The sequence below is a fragment of the Schistocerca serialis genome, chromosome 3 (genome assembly GCF_023864345.2).
Source record: "Schistocerca serialis cubense isolate TAMUIC-IGC-003099 chromosome 3, iqSchSeri2.2, whole genome shotgun sequence".
Classification (NCBI taxonomy): domain Eukaryota; kingdom Metazoa; phylum Arthropoda; class Insecta; order Orthoptera; family Acrididae; genus Schistocerca; species Schistocerca serialis.
Window position 1 is genome coordinate 675,990,331 of NC_064640.1, and position 14,230 is coordinate 676,004,560.

Here is a 14,230-nt window from a genome sequence, read left to right on the forward strand (position 1 = left end):
GTGGAACAACATGTAGGCAACAAGGTGTTGGATGTCAACACCTCATCAGAGAGGAGGCTTGACTGCTCCGTAAAGCAGGATAGGTGACGATCTGTGGCAGATCTGACAACTGAGTTTACGCTGTTGAAGCCACAAGTGGTTCGGAGCACATCGTTGAGCGCTCATTGGTGGACATGGGGTTTTGCAACAGGCGATTCCAACATGTTCCCAACGACATCGACAGTTATGATCGCAGTGGACACAGGGTCATCGAGACTCGGCCATGGATCAATGTAAACGTGTCACCTGGTCGGATGAATTACGTTTCATGTTGCACCAGGTCAGTAGTCGTGCCAGATACGACGTCATTCAAGCGAACGGCCGCTTGGATAACATGCACCGCACCACGGACGTAGTCCAGCAGGGACAGATTTATGCCATGGCTGCCGTTCACTTGAGGTTCCATGGGAACTGTGGTGCTGTCTGAAGGTACCATGACAAATGTGGACTACGTCAGCATCACTGCGGAAAAACTGCATACGCTACTGCTTGATGTCTTCCCCTACAGCAACGACATCTTCCGACAAGATAACTGTTCATGTATCAGGGCCAGAATCGCGCTACATTGTTTGAGATGCATCACACTGAACTCGTGTTGATGTCTTGGACCTCAAATTTGCCCAATCTGAACCCGATCGAACACATCTGGGATGCTATCGGATGCCAGCTCCACGCTCATAAACTACCGGTCCATATATCGAACAGGCCACGGGAGTACTGCTGGTCCAAAGTGTCCAACGGGCACAATACATCGTCGGTCAGACATGTCGCCATCGTCAGGTGCGGTGACGAATTGAGCTTCTAAGTCACAGTCGCTTTTCCTGGACTTGACTGTACTGCAGGGTGAACGCTTGATGCGCTACTGTTTATTATGATATTGCGCCTCTCTTTGTGGATTTCCCTCTGGTGTGCCAGATGTCAGTGTCGTCCTCAATTTGCTTCAGGAGGTGTTTACTTTCGCAGGAGGTCAGGCCAACGCATGGTCCGCCTCTGGTGTATTTGGTGGCGCAGGTCCTTCATGAGCCCGTTGCGGGAATGTTGAGCCTTCTCGTAGAACTAACGCACCGTCTGCTTCAGTCTGTCCCACATTAGCGAAATGCTGGTGTCCTGGAGCAGCAGGTGCAGGGCGAGCTTCAGTGCTCGGTTCTGCATCATCTGTGGCGTTCCGATGTGTATGTCGGCCACGTTACCCCACATCACTGTTGAGTGCTCTAATACTGGTCTGATCAGAGTTAGGTACAGTGTGATGTCGTGATATAGAGGCAGCGAGGACGGCGGGTTGAGAAGAGAGTAAAGGGCACGAAGTCGCCCTATTTATCTGCTCTGAAGTCTCTGATGTGCGGAAGCAATATCAACCGTTGGTCCAGGGGAAACCCGAGGTAGTGGTCGGTCTTGCTCCATGGGATGCCCTCACCCCTCCCCCATGATGGTGTCTGGTGGCATTTCTGGAGGCAGCAGCTTCTACGTAAATACTACCGCCTGGCTGTTGGCGGCGTTGTACTTCAGCCGCCATTTCAGCCAAGTTGAAGGAGTCTCCTCATTTCTGCCGCTGCGTCGATCTGACATTATCAGTACGGACGTGGAATGGCCACCTGGCGAGGTAGGTGCTTATCAGGAGTCCATGTGACGTCTGTATCCCGTAAACAAAGGGTTTGTACACGAGGGCATAGTGCCACACGGAGTCAAAGCCGCTAGAGACATCGAGCAGCACCGCCCCAAGGTCCTCTCTTGTCTCCGAGGCGCGCATGGTTTCATTTACCAGCTTCAGAAGCTAGTGTATGGTGGAATGTCCATACCTGAAGACGAACTGCTCGTTGGGGATGATGGCCTCTTCTTCCTTGCCGACCGGGGTGGCCGAGCGGTTCTAGGCTCTACAGAATGGAACCGCGCTACCGATACGGTCGCAGGTTCGAATCCTGCCTCGGGCATGGATGTGTGTGATGTCCTTAGGTTAGTTAGATTTAAGTAATTTTTACTCTAGGGGACTGATGACCTCAGACGTTAAGTCCCATAGTGCTCAGAGCCATTTGAACCATTTTTTCTTCTTCTACGTGACGCAGCAGCCTCTTGATGTAGAGACGCTCGAACACCCTCGAGAGCGACGGAAGCACGCTTATGGGTCTGTAGCTGGCGGCCAAGCGAGCATCCTTGTTGGTCTTCGGTACTACCACCACTTCCGCGTGTTTCCATACGGAAGGGTAGACTCCCGACCGTTGGCTGCTGTTGAATATGCTAGCCAGGGGCCGGTGGACTGACAGGTTACGTAGTAGGAGATTAGGAGATTGTCGATGCTATCAGCTCCCCTCGCCCTTTTGATATACAACGACAGCCGCTGTTTCGCCTCCTCTTCTTCGGCGATGGGGATAATTACATCATCTTTTATTCTTGCTGCCAGTTTATCTTCCACTCGGCAGATGTGTTCCAGGTCGACGATGTGATCCACAACTGTGAAGTTTTCCCTGAAGGTGTATGCTGATATACTGACCTTCTCATCTGGGCTCCAGCCGACGTTCTGGCCGACCTAAAGAGGCAGGATGCGCTGTCGCCTGCGTAGAAAACTCTTCGCGACTCGCCAGGAGCTGCCATCTTGGTGGTTGATCGTGGCCACCAGGCCAGCCCAATCCCGATTTCTGTGGGCCTCAATCTGCGCCTTGGTGACTCGCCTCATACGGTTAAATCGGCGTTTGCTGTCCGGCTGGCGCGTGATCTACCAGTCTCGGAAAGTGCTATTCTTCTCTCTGATCATCTTAACAATATGAGGCGAGAGTTTCAGTGAGTGATCCTGCTGCTGATGTGGACGTCCCATGGTGGCTGCTTCGGCAGTAGTTGGCGATTCAGGATTCCCAGTGCGGCGTCGGCCCCCACGATGTCAGGGTCCGGCGTGTCCACCAGCAGGTCGAGAACTTCATTTTGGAAGCTCTCTCTCTTCATTTTCCTGTAGCTATGTTGGCGAGCAGGCAGCACTGTGCCTACGAGCCGATCGTGTGTTGCTAGACGCCTTTGAGGATGGCGATATAGAGCACGTTCGGTTGTACTCGAAAAGGATATGTCGTCAGATCGTACGGTCCCAGTATAGTAGTGTCATTTTTCTGGTCGGAGGGCAGGAGGCGACGACCGCTGACATTTATGAGGCTGAAGTTCAACTGCGGGTGCTTTGCACTCACATCTCCCGCAATGATACGCCGCCTTCTCATTTCCAACAGTGCTCCGATGTGCGGCTACTTCCGGGTTCCACCTGGGCGGCCGGTAGGCGGGGATGAACGTGGTTCAAAATGGTTCAAATGGCCCTAAGCACTATGGGACTTAACATCTGAGGCCATCAGTCCCCTAGTCTTAGAACTACTTAAACCTAACTAACCTAAGGACATCACACACATCCATGCCCGAGACAGTAGCAGCAGCGCGGTTCCGGACTGAAGCGCCTAGAACCGCTCGGCCACAGCGGACGGCGATGAACGTGGTCTGCCCGACAGCAGTGTTGACAGCCACTCCTGTGACCTCCACGGCGGCTAACGCCGGTAGATGTATCACGTGATGATGCAGCGATCTCTTAATGTAGATGGCATTGCCGGTCCCACTGTCAGCTTGTCGCTGCGGTAGCAGGAGTAGTTTGTGGCCCGTACGTTGACGTGAGGTGAGGTGAGGTTCGGATACGAGACAGATATCGATTCCTTAACGAAACTCACACTGCTGGGGGCAGAGGCTGTTTGCGTTAAAGCGACAAATTCTGGATCCATATATGTGGTGATTATGCATGATGATTCTTTGTGACAACGGCGGTGAGCTGCGAGGCCGCTGTGAGTGCTCTTACCAAGGCAGTCAGTTGCTGCAGGAGCTCGCTCAGCGATTGCAGAAGTGTTCGGAGCTCTGCAGCGTCTTCTCTTGGTGCAGGGGCGGCCATTGGAGCGATTCCCGCGCCTGGGGCAGCACGCTGCGACTGACCACCGTCTGCTGGCTGGTGTGCTGCACGTTAAGCGGGCTGGTGTGGTAGGTACGGGGGTGAGGGAATGAGCGACGCTGTATGCGCCGTCCGCACCCTCCCGGTGCTGCTTGTGGAGCGGATGGTACTGAAGCTAGTGCCTTACTGCACTTTCCTTAGTACCCTTCCTCTCTGATTGTTGTTGCGCTTCTTGAACACCTTACGGACTCTGCAGCTCGCTACGTACAGCTCGCTATAGTTGCAGTACTGTGGCGTGTCTTCTCTCTTCAGCGTGTATTCCTTACTCTGATGCGGTCCCGCGCACTTGAAGCAGCGGGACGGCATGAAGCAGTACTGTGCGACGTGGTCTATGACCTGGCACGAGTAAAACTGACCCCGCCTCCCCTTTGCTAGGAGAGCCTCAGCTGTCGCCAGTACCCAGGCGACTTGCTACAACTGGAAGGTCTCGATGTTATCGACCAGCACGACGCAGATTAGGGGTATGTTCTTGGGCGTCCTGGGAGACTTCATCAAACTTGTTGATCGGACGCCGTAGCCTGGTACCTCCAATTCTTCTTTAAGAGACTGCGTTCCATCTTCATCGGAAGGCGGCGAATCACCACCTTGATGATTTTGAGGGGATCAGCGTCATTGCAGTAGCAGTGAAGCTCCTCCTTCCTTATCAGATCCATCAGTTTTCGGTGGTCGTCAATGTTGCTGAGTTTGATCTCGAGTGGGTTGTTTCTGACAGTGGCAACTGTTACAGACTCGACCTCTTCGATGTTCTGCATGAAGTCCCTGTATGTTCCCACCCCGTCGCCCTCCGCATAGTCACGCTAGCGTCAGCCGATTCCGTTTGACGTCTACAGCGGATACACTGCCTCAAGCACTTGGGTCCTGGCATTGCGCCTACGGCTGGAGATGACGAATCCCTCTTGGTCCTTGTCCAGGTTTGGAGAGAGCGCTGCGGTTTCCTTCTGCACCTTTCGTTCTGGAAACAGACTTTCGTTCTGGAAACATCCCCCAGGCTGTGGCTAAGCCATGTCTCCGCAATATCCCGTCTTCTAGAAGTACTAGTCTTGAAAGTGTCACAGGAGAGCGACTGTGAAGTTTGGAAGATGGGAGACAAGGTACAGGTGGAAGTAAAACTCTGAGTCGTGCTTGGGTAGCTCAGTCGGTAGAGCACTTGCCCACGAAAGGTAAAGGTCTCGAGTTCGAGTCTCGGCCCGGCTGACAGTTTTAATTCACTAGGAAGTTTCGATGCAAAAGTTAAGACCAAAACCATGTAACAAAACTGCAGGCCCCACGTGTGTACTATCATTTGCCACAAACCTCACTTCGAAGTATTGAACCTTTCGCGGAAAAAATGGAGTGCCACAGACCCTGAATTGTGTTTGGAAGAACCTTTGCCAATATTCCTTGGAAGAGTTAACACTTAAACTAAATATAACACTCCCGTAGGAAACGCTGACTTTTCAAAATTTTGTAGTGAATACGTGTTACAGCAACAATGTTCCGAGTTTACTACAAGCAATTTGTTAATGATTTTGATTTATAGATCCTCTATTTAGAAATTGTGGATCTTTCTGGGTGAACTTGTTTAGTATCCTCGTGGGACTCGGACATAGAGATCGCGATGGACGCACCAGCTTTGGCTATCCAGAGTTGTTTGGTTTCACGTCTGCACCACAGATTGTTTCTGTCAGTCAAAAAGAAACAAATTAGTAGTGAGTAGTTTATCTGCATCTGCTGATTTGTATTTGGAGTCGAGAAAATCAGTACTCCTGATCCCAAAAGCAGCATGCTGAGCAAGAGGTAAGTCACTTTTGTTTCAGGGCAGATTTCACCTTGCATTCTTGAAAACGGTGTGCAGCTGGGTTGTTAGGTGTCGTGCCAGCAAGTAGATTAATTTTCAGTGAACAGCGTTGATGATTTCAAACAGTTATTTTCTTCCGAGTAGAATAGTGATTGGTTTTATGGATATTCCAAGTCAAACATTGCACTTAATATCACGCAACGTTCATAATATGCTTTGGTACCCAGTTTTAGTTATATGGTTTTATTGAGCATACAATTAGTTTCTTTTAGCATTTAATTAGATTAATTTTCTTTATTTCAAATTTTGCATTTCATGAAGTGTAAAGTTTTATTTCAGACACTGTTCACATGCGCAACACAGGGTCAACCAACTGTTAGTTTGCTCAGCAGTTGAATACGATATCTAAAGCACACGTTACATTAGGAGAAAGTTTTTTGAGATCAGTACATTCAGTTTCCTCACATACAGACAATTTTTATAAAAATATTACAACAGTTACCAGTATGTGCTTGGTTCTTCTTTGTTTGTACGCTGTTGACGATTCTTAGCTTTCGCATTTTGGATTACTCTCGGTCTGTCTTTTCAGACTGGTAATTCATCAGTCTTCGCCGTTAACCACTAGCTCCTTACGGGCAATCGCCGTTTCTGAGAAACCGACTCGTAGCACTCCCACACCTTGGTAGTGCGTTACTAAAACTTGAAACATGGTTAGCTTATAATTACTCTTATAGTATCACTATGACACTATAAACAGAAGCCTCAGCACTGACTTTACTGTGAATTCATCAGTGAAAAAAGGGAGAAGAATGTTTACTTTCTTTTTTTAATTTACTTTAAACTATGAAAGTCTCAGCAAGAATACGCGGTAACAACTTTTAGAAATTATCTACATGGCTGGCTCATTAATGGACAGATTTAGTGTAAAGGCGATTCCTACGATTTTCATCATTGTGCGGTGTCGATTTCAATGTTCGAGACGGAGAACACTCTCATATGCAAGAAAATTATAGTGTGCAGGCGTGGTCCACATCTTGTTTACTGAACATAATGCGCAAGAACTGTTTACACAAAGTACATGTACAGGGGTAGTCGTCAGAGAAGAGCAGGCGAGAATCTGGCCAACACACCAAACAGTAGCAAACCCTTTAGCATAGCAGTAGCTGTCACCGGAGAAGTGGCTGATTGTACCTGATGGCCATTAACCCTAGAACACTGAAGGGGGAGGGGGAAATGTTACACTGTTATTAACAACCGTAAAGTTTACTAAGCCATGTTTTATTCAAAGGAAGCCATAATTTATAGTTTATTCACTAATTAGTTACAATTATAAGGTCTCTAGTGGTTTTTCGCAGACATAATAAGTATAAAATGTCCCGTTTTACACCCTATACTGACAATACTAGATTGGTGAGACTCGTGAATTGCTACCAGATGCAATCACAAATTTTACCCAGGCTTAGTAATCTAGGTCAAGAACGCCTACATAAAAGTCTAGTGGAGCTAATTGCATTTGAAGCGACCGCAGAGGCTACCTGTTGTCTACTGTGCCACTCTGATTCAAGCATGTGGAACGAAGCGCCACCAGTGATGAGATCTGGCTGACCTTGTGATTGGAATAGCGGTCGGTGTCTCTGAGGTAGTGACCATCCCAGTTGCAGTAGAGTCTATTACTTAGTTCTTCAACGAACATCAGCAGCAGCAGTAAAGTGCAAACGGCTTAGAAGTTGAATATAATGAATTCACATAAACGTTCATTGCATTTAATTAAAATTGTTTTCCAATGTGACAAACAGTCGAAGTTTCAAAATAGCTTCTTTTTTAGGATGCTTTAACTTCAGAAAAAAAAAAAAAAAAAATATAGGTATTAAGAATTATCATTGAAGCAACAGAAAAGTTCAATTTTCAGTCAAATTAAATGTGAGAATAAAGATATTAATGGCATTACTGAAACTTCAGTTGTCAGTTCATGACTGCAATGTGTAAACCATATCGTAATCTTTGGCAGGACATCAAACATGAACATTTCCTAGATAACACTTTACTTAAATGGTGCGTGCTTTAGAGTTATTAACTTCCGAACGTCATGTTTAGCAAGCTATGGATTTTCACATTGACTTTGCAATGACGTGACGTCACGTGTTTCGAAAACGTCAGTGCAATTGGCCGCTGTCCGTTGCCGTCGATCGCCGTTGCCATCAACCAGTAGTGGACGGGTGGTACACATCTTCTTTAACACCGGCATACAAATACCGTTTAATTTCACGCCCTCCTCCTTTCGATGGAAATTATTAGGGTGTTTAGCGATTTCGATTGCCTCCCTGTAGAGCCTTTCGTAATATCCGCTTGTGGCCGCTAGTACTTGCGTCTCCTCGAAACGAATATTGTGGTTCCCTGGCTGGAAAGCATGCTCCGCAACAGCTGATCGTTCCGTTTCTCCTCTTCTAGAAACGGCAGGAAAACCTGAGATTTTGCAGTAGCCTGTACGTCACTATGTAACGGAAAGAATAGGGAGGATCTTGACGACACGGAATATTACCGTAATTTACAAGCCCAGCAGGAAGATACAGGAATACCTTAAGCCTGCCAAGGACGCTCGCAAACCATTGGAAAAAAGCTGGAGTGTATAGGATCCCATGCAGCTGTGGAGATGTTTATGTGGGTACCACTAAAAGAACTGTTTCTAAACGTTTGGAAGAGCACAAGGGCAATTGTAGAAGAGGAGAAACGGAACGATCAGCTGTTGCGGAGCATTCTTTCCTGCCAGGGAACCACAATATTCGTTTCGAGGAGACGCAAGTACTAGCGGCCACAAGCGGATATTACTGTTTCTGATGCGAATGTACGACGCCATTTTCAGTTCGATTTACTCTCTCTTAATTGAGATATTAATCGAACCATCAACACAGTACGCTTACACAACTTTTTACCATGACTACACAGCACCAGGGCCACAACGAAGTACTATGAATGCGGACAGCTAAAGCAAGAACACTGCTTCTCTACGCTCGATTGTTAGAGGTTAGCGATATACTTTCCTTATTCTTTCAGTTGTTTGATATTATCTTAACTGGTGTCGCGTACTTGCCATCGACAGGCATTCAGACTCACGTGAAGAAATAAGTAAACAAAAATACAAAAATTAGTTTATGACAATGAAACAAATTGTGTAAGGTTACAACGTACTTACTTCTGTTTGTGTCTGACATAAATTTGTTTAAAAGGAACAGCAAAACGTTATATTCTACCCCAGAACTCTGTAATGATCTTTATTTTGCGAGCACATCTTTAATTATTGTTCAAAAACGTATGCTGTATTGAGTAACACACATTTTCGATATGCTTGCACAAAAGTTGTAGGTTTTCATTCCAAATTGGAAAATTTTTGTCTCGGTAAACTCGTTTTCCTTTCTGCGGGAAACCGTTTACATAGTTTTGTTATGGTAATTCTAACTAATTAAAATGAATGGACGATCATAAAACCTTTTCTTGCATAAATACTTCAGCTCAATGTAATCGGTTCATGTTGATTGCGACTCACTAAACTGTATTACAAAAGAGGACGTGCCTTCTATGCAAAGAAACTCAGCGTATTTACTTGATCCAGTCATAATGATTTTCGTTTCCGTGTTTTACCAAATCATAGCAGGTGAATTCTGGAATGTTTGCTACTGATAAGTCATGGTCGGCACTGGATCCATTCCTGGTATAAGGGTTGTTCAAAAAGAAACGAGCCGGAGGCATAATTACAGAAACCAGTACCTGTGTGTTAAAAGCATTGACCCTGGCTGCTGAGACACTTGTCCCACTGTGACACAAGGCGGTGAATGGCTGCCTCATAAAATTCCCAGGGCTGTGGTGTTAACCAGTTTCGCACATACAGCTGGACGTCGTCGTCCACACGAGTGCAGGAAAGGTTATGCTGACGTTCTTCTTTGGCCAAGATGGCCACCTTCTGATTCATTTCCTGCAGCACGGGACAACAGTGAATGCCCAGCGTTACTCGCAAACCTTGACCACCTTTCGCCAAGCGATCAAATCAAAACGACCAGGTAATCTCACCCTTGGGGCCATTCTGTTCCACGACAGTGAAAAACCTCATACGGCCAATACAGTCGCTGCACTCCTGCAGAAATTCAAATGGGAGGTTCTTGGCCATACACTCCGGACCTCTCTCCCTGTGATTACGCCATTTTTAGCCCCATAAAAAGGCTCTTAGGGGAAAACGATTCACCTCGGACGACGACGTCCAGCTGTATGTGCGTAACTGACTAACATCGCAGCCCCGGGAATTTTATGAGCCAGCATTTCACCTCCTTGTGTCACAGTGGGACAAGTGTCTCAACAGCCAGGGTCAATACTTCTAACATACAGGTACTAGTTTCTGTAATTACGCCTCCGGTTCGTTTCTTTTTAAGCTCCTCTTATATACTATCAGCCTTTGTAAAATTATTGTGCTAAATGTTTATTATTATTTATATTCTTGTTATTCTCTTTTAGTCATTATGTTGAACAACACTTTTTATATTTCTGTTTTCCAATGACATGTTCCAAAATCTTATGTCGTAGAAGGCATGATAGTAAAATAACTGTTTAAACAGTAAGAAAGGGGCTAAACCAGTCCTGGGTTGTTTCCACTACCGGACATTCAGGAGGGTTGCAGTCGAACTAATGCGACATCAGAGTTCATTCCTTCAATAGCTTAACATCCTATTTCTTGTTTCCAGTAACAAGATTTGTTTAAATATGATACTCAGGGTGAGAAAAATAAAAATGACCCAGAAAATACTTATGCACCTTAAGACAGGCAACGCAGATGTCGATGATGTAAGTTGTGTTACCTGTCTTAAGGTGCATAAAATATTTTCCAGTCCAGTTTTATTTTGCCCATCTGTAATGGTACTGATCAATGGCTCATCTTTCGCTACGCATTGTATTTGTCAATACATTTAAAGAAATAGATTCGATACACACCATAAATTTATTATATCATACAGACAAGCTCAAAAAATTTTAATCTCGCATTTCGTAAAGTTTCTAACTTTTCATGACATCAATAAAATAGCTTTGTACACTTATTTACAGAATATGTGTTCAAACATGAATTTAATGTGAATAATAATAGTTTTATTGTTTTTCAAAAAACTTAATTATTTTTCATAACATTGGATTTATTTCAAAATTGGTTATCTATTTTTTTTAATTTCGTTTGAAGTTACTAAAATTAAAATTGATAATTATAAACTTTCAGAAAGAACTTCAGACACGATAATCGACAACTAACTCATTTGTTATATAACAGAGTTTCTTTGAGACGTGTATTATCTTTGTACTTCTTGGCTAGATGTTGGAAGTCACCTGTTGGCGAAAAGTGAGATGTGAAAATTGGTTTTGCACTATGCACATGTTTCATTGTGTCTGCAACTGCTTGTTGGTGAGATAATCATTCGCAAAATATGGAATACATGTGTTACCAGTGATTGTGAACACTTGCTACTTCTATTTTTCATATTAATACTGAAAATTAGATGAACCCAATATCTTTCTGCAACAATCAAAAATCTAACATATCTGAAGACTGTTATGCCTACAGCATGAAGAAAATAGAGAGAATTTTTAAGAAATAAGATGTCAAAATAATTACTTTCAATATTGTTTTTGGTAATGACGTCCGATTTCTATTCTCCTCGCCTCCGTTTTGTAATTGGTTATGAAGTTGAAGAAAACTGACCTGAACCACTTCAGTTTAAAAGCGGAGTTTGGAAAGACATGTTTATGTTTGATCATATTTTGTATATTTTGAAGTGGCAGACAGACATACCGTACAAAGTCACTAACGTATCGCAATATCTACTTCTCATCACTTGACGTGGAAGTGGCTCTATGATGGCACGCTTTGCAATTCCAGTTTGTTCTGTTGGCCTGTTGTTACTCTCTAAGAGCAAACTGTGACCAAGAATATAGATACTTCGTATAATCTCGTGGTCCTATGTAATAAGTGTTATCCCAAAACAAGCATAAAATTCTAAGGGCAATGAAAACTCAGCAGTACGAATGTAAAAGGAGCATTTCAACAGAAGACGCAAAAAAAATAAGGTGATCTCGCTTGCGACTCACGCCCCATCTGCTTACACTCTTAACAATGACGACTCGTACTACAAACGGGTTCGACAGCCTCAGCGGCCTGTCTTTCTGGGACCGTGTGAAGGAACTGGAGTGTCCGGTGATGCTGATTATCTGCTTAACACACAGAGAAGTATCATTAACTTTTACAGAAGTCATATGGAAGAACTGTCTCCAATTATCAGTAAAAGTGCCAGAGTTTTAAGATGCAGCACCACAGCCCAAAATAAGAGGTTGTATGACACTGGATTGGTGGCATTTACTGATGATTCACTGTTCCTTGTAAGTGTTCGAGAAGAACTGTTGGTGGTAGGATAATGTTGCGCTCTATTAAATCCGAGGATGATGTCAAAATGTTGTACTGCAGCTATCGCCACAAAAACAAAGTATATTCTGCTGAAAGAGAACTTATAAATAAATTCCAAAATAATATTGAACTATATATCAGTTAGAAAAAAGGTAGAATGAGATATGTTGATGCAATCGGAAGCGAACGCTGTAGCTTCATGTATCACACGGAGGAGGAAAGTACGAAAGAAGTAACGATGATGTACAAAATTATCCTTAGCACAAATAGACAATTTCAACTTTCCCTATAGATAAACCCAGCACGAGAAAATTCTATACTGGTGTTTGTAGTGGAATACGATGAGAGCTTACGGACGCAGTGATTACCACTCTTAAACACAGCTTCAGTACGCAAAGTAATACAACTAGGTGTGTTACTGTGGTTAACATGAGCCTCCTCTATGATAACTTACACACACACCATCAGATCGGAAGTATCCGGAGATCTCAGTGTAATGCGGAATTGACCACTAGATATCACGAGAGACGGAATCGCCTGAATAACAGGAGGCAAAGAGTATTGTGTTGTCAGTAATAGCAGAATGGGTCAGTCAGGAAAGCTCAGTGTCTCCGAGCGTGGATTGATCACTGAAAGTCACCTGAATAATAAATCGATTAGGGACATTTCAACCCTTCTAAAGCTGCCCAAGGCGGCTGTTGGTGATGTTATTGCAAAACGGGAACGCGAAGGAACAATTACAGCTAAACTAAGATCAGGCAGACCATATGTACTGTCGGACAGGAATCGTCGATCATTACGGAGGGTGGTTGCAAAAATCGCACGAAATCAGCAGAAGAAATCGTTCGTGAACTCTAAAATGATGCCAGCAGTGCACCTAGACAATGACTGTGCGGAGGGAATTAAAAAGAGTGGGGTAAAATAGTCGAGCAGCTCCTCATAAGTAGCCGGCCGCTGTGGCCGAACGGTTCTAGGTGCTTCAGTCCGGAACCGTGCTGCTGCTACGGTCGCAGGTTCGAATCCTGTCTCGGGCATGGATGTGTGTGATGTCCTTAGGTTAGTTAGGTTTAACTAGTTCTAAGTTCTAGGGGACTAATGACCTCAGCAGTTGAGTCCCATAGTGCTCAGAGCCATTTGAACCATTTTTGAGTAGTTTGGAGTGATGAATCAGGCTATAACCTGTGATATTCCAATGGGAAGGTTTGGGTTTGGTGAATGCCTGAAAAATGTTATCTGCCATCATGTGTAGTACCTACAGTGAAGTATGGAAGAGGTGGTGTTACCATGTAGGGGGTAGTTTTCGTGGTTAGGGCGTGGTTTCCTTATTGAGCTTAAAAAACGCTAACTGTGAAAGGATATGATTACATTTTACAGCATTGTGTACGACATACAGCATAAGAACAGTTCGGAGATGATGACTGTATCAGCATGACAGTGCACCCTGTCCTAAAACTGCATCTACCTTCTAATTGGATAAGACGGCTGGTACCACAGAAGAATTCGTCTTGTCAATTGATCATCTCGACCCTCTCAAGTTTTTCCGGTCTCTATGAATCCAGGTGCGGCAGTTAGAATTTTATTCAAAGTTGCGTTAGTCATTGAGTAGTCGGTGTGCTGGTGTCTGGTGAGTGTAACCTACCACTTCTGTGTGCACTTGGAAAGTGATTTGGGATGGGAATTAGTTCAAGTTTTTCGTTTTAGGAACTTTCTATCATTTTTAAAGTCATTTATCAGGAGCATTATCATAATTTCGCTGCCATTTAACTGTATTCAGATGAGGCCCACTTGGTTTCTTATATGATCACGATTCACCTCGGCAGTCGTTGCTCCGATTACGTTTCGTGTTTCTTTTCACTGTGAGTCGCAAGCCAGTTTTGTCGACTCAACCTTCACAAGATAATGATGAATTTTGCCTTTTCTTATCCTGTGAATATTTGGATCTTTGTGTGTAAGCACATGAACGTCCATGATGTGTTCCTTATTCAAACTAATCCTCGCTGAATAATGGTGATTAATACGACAGTTT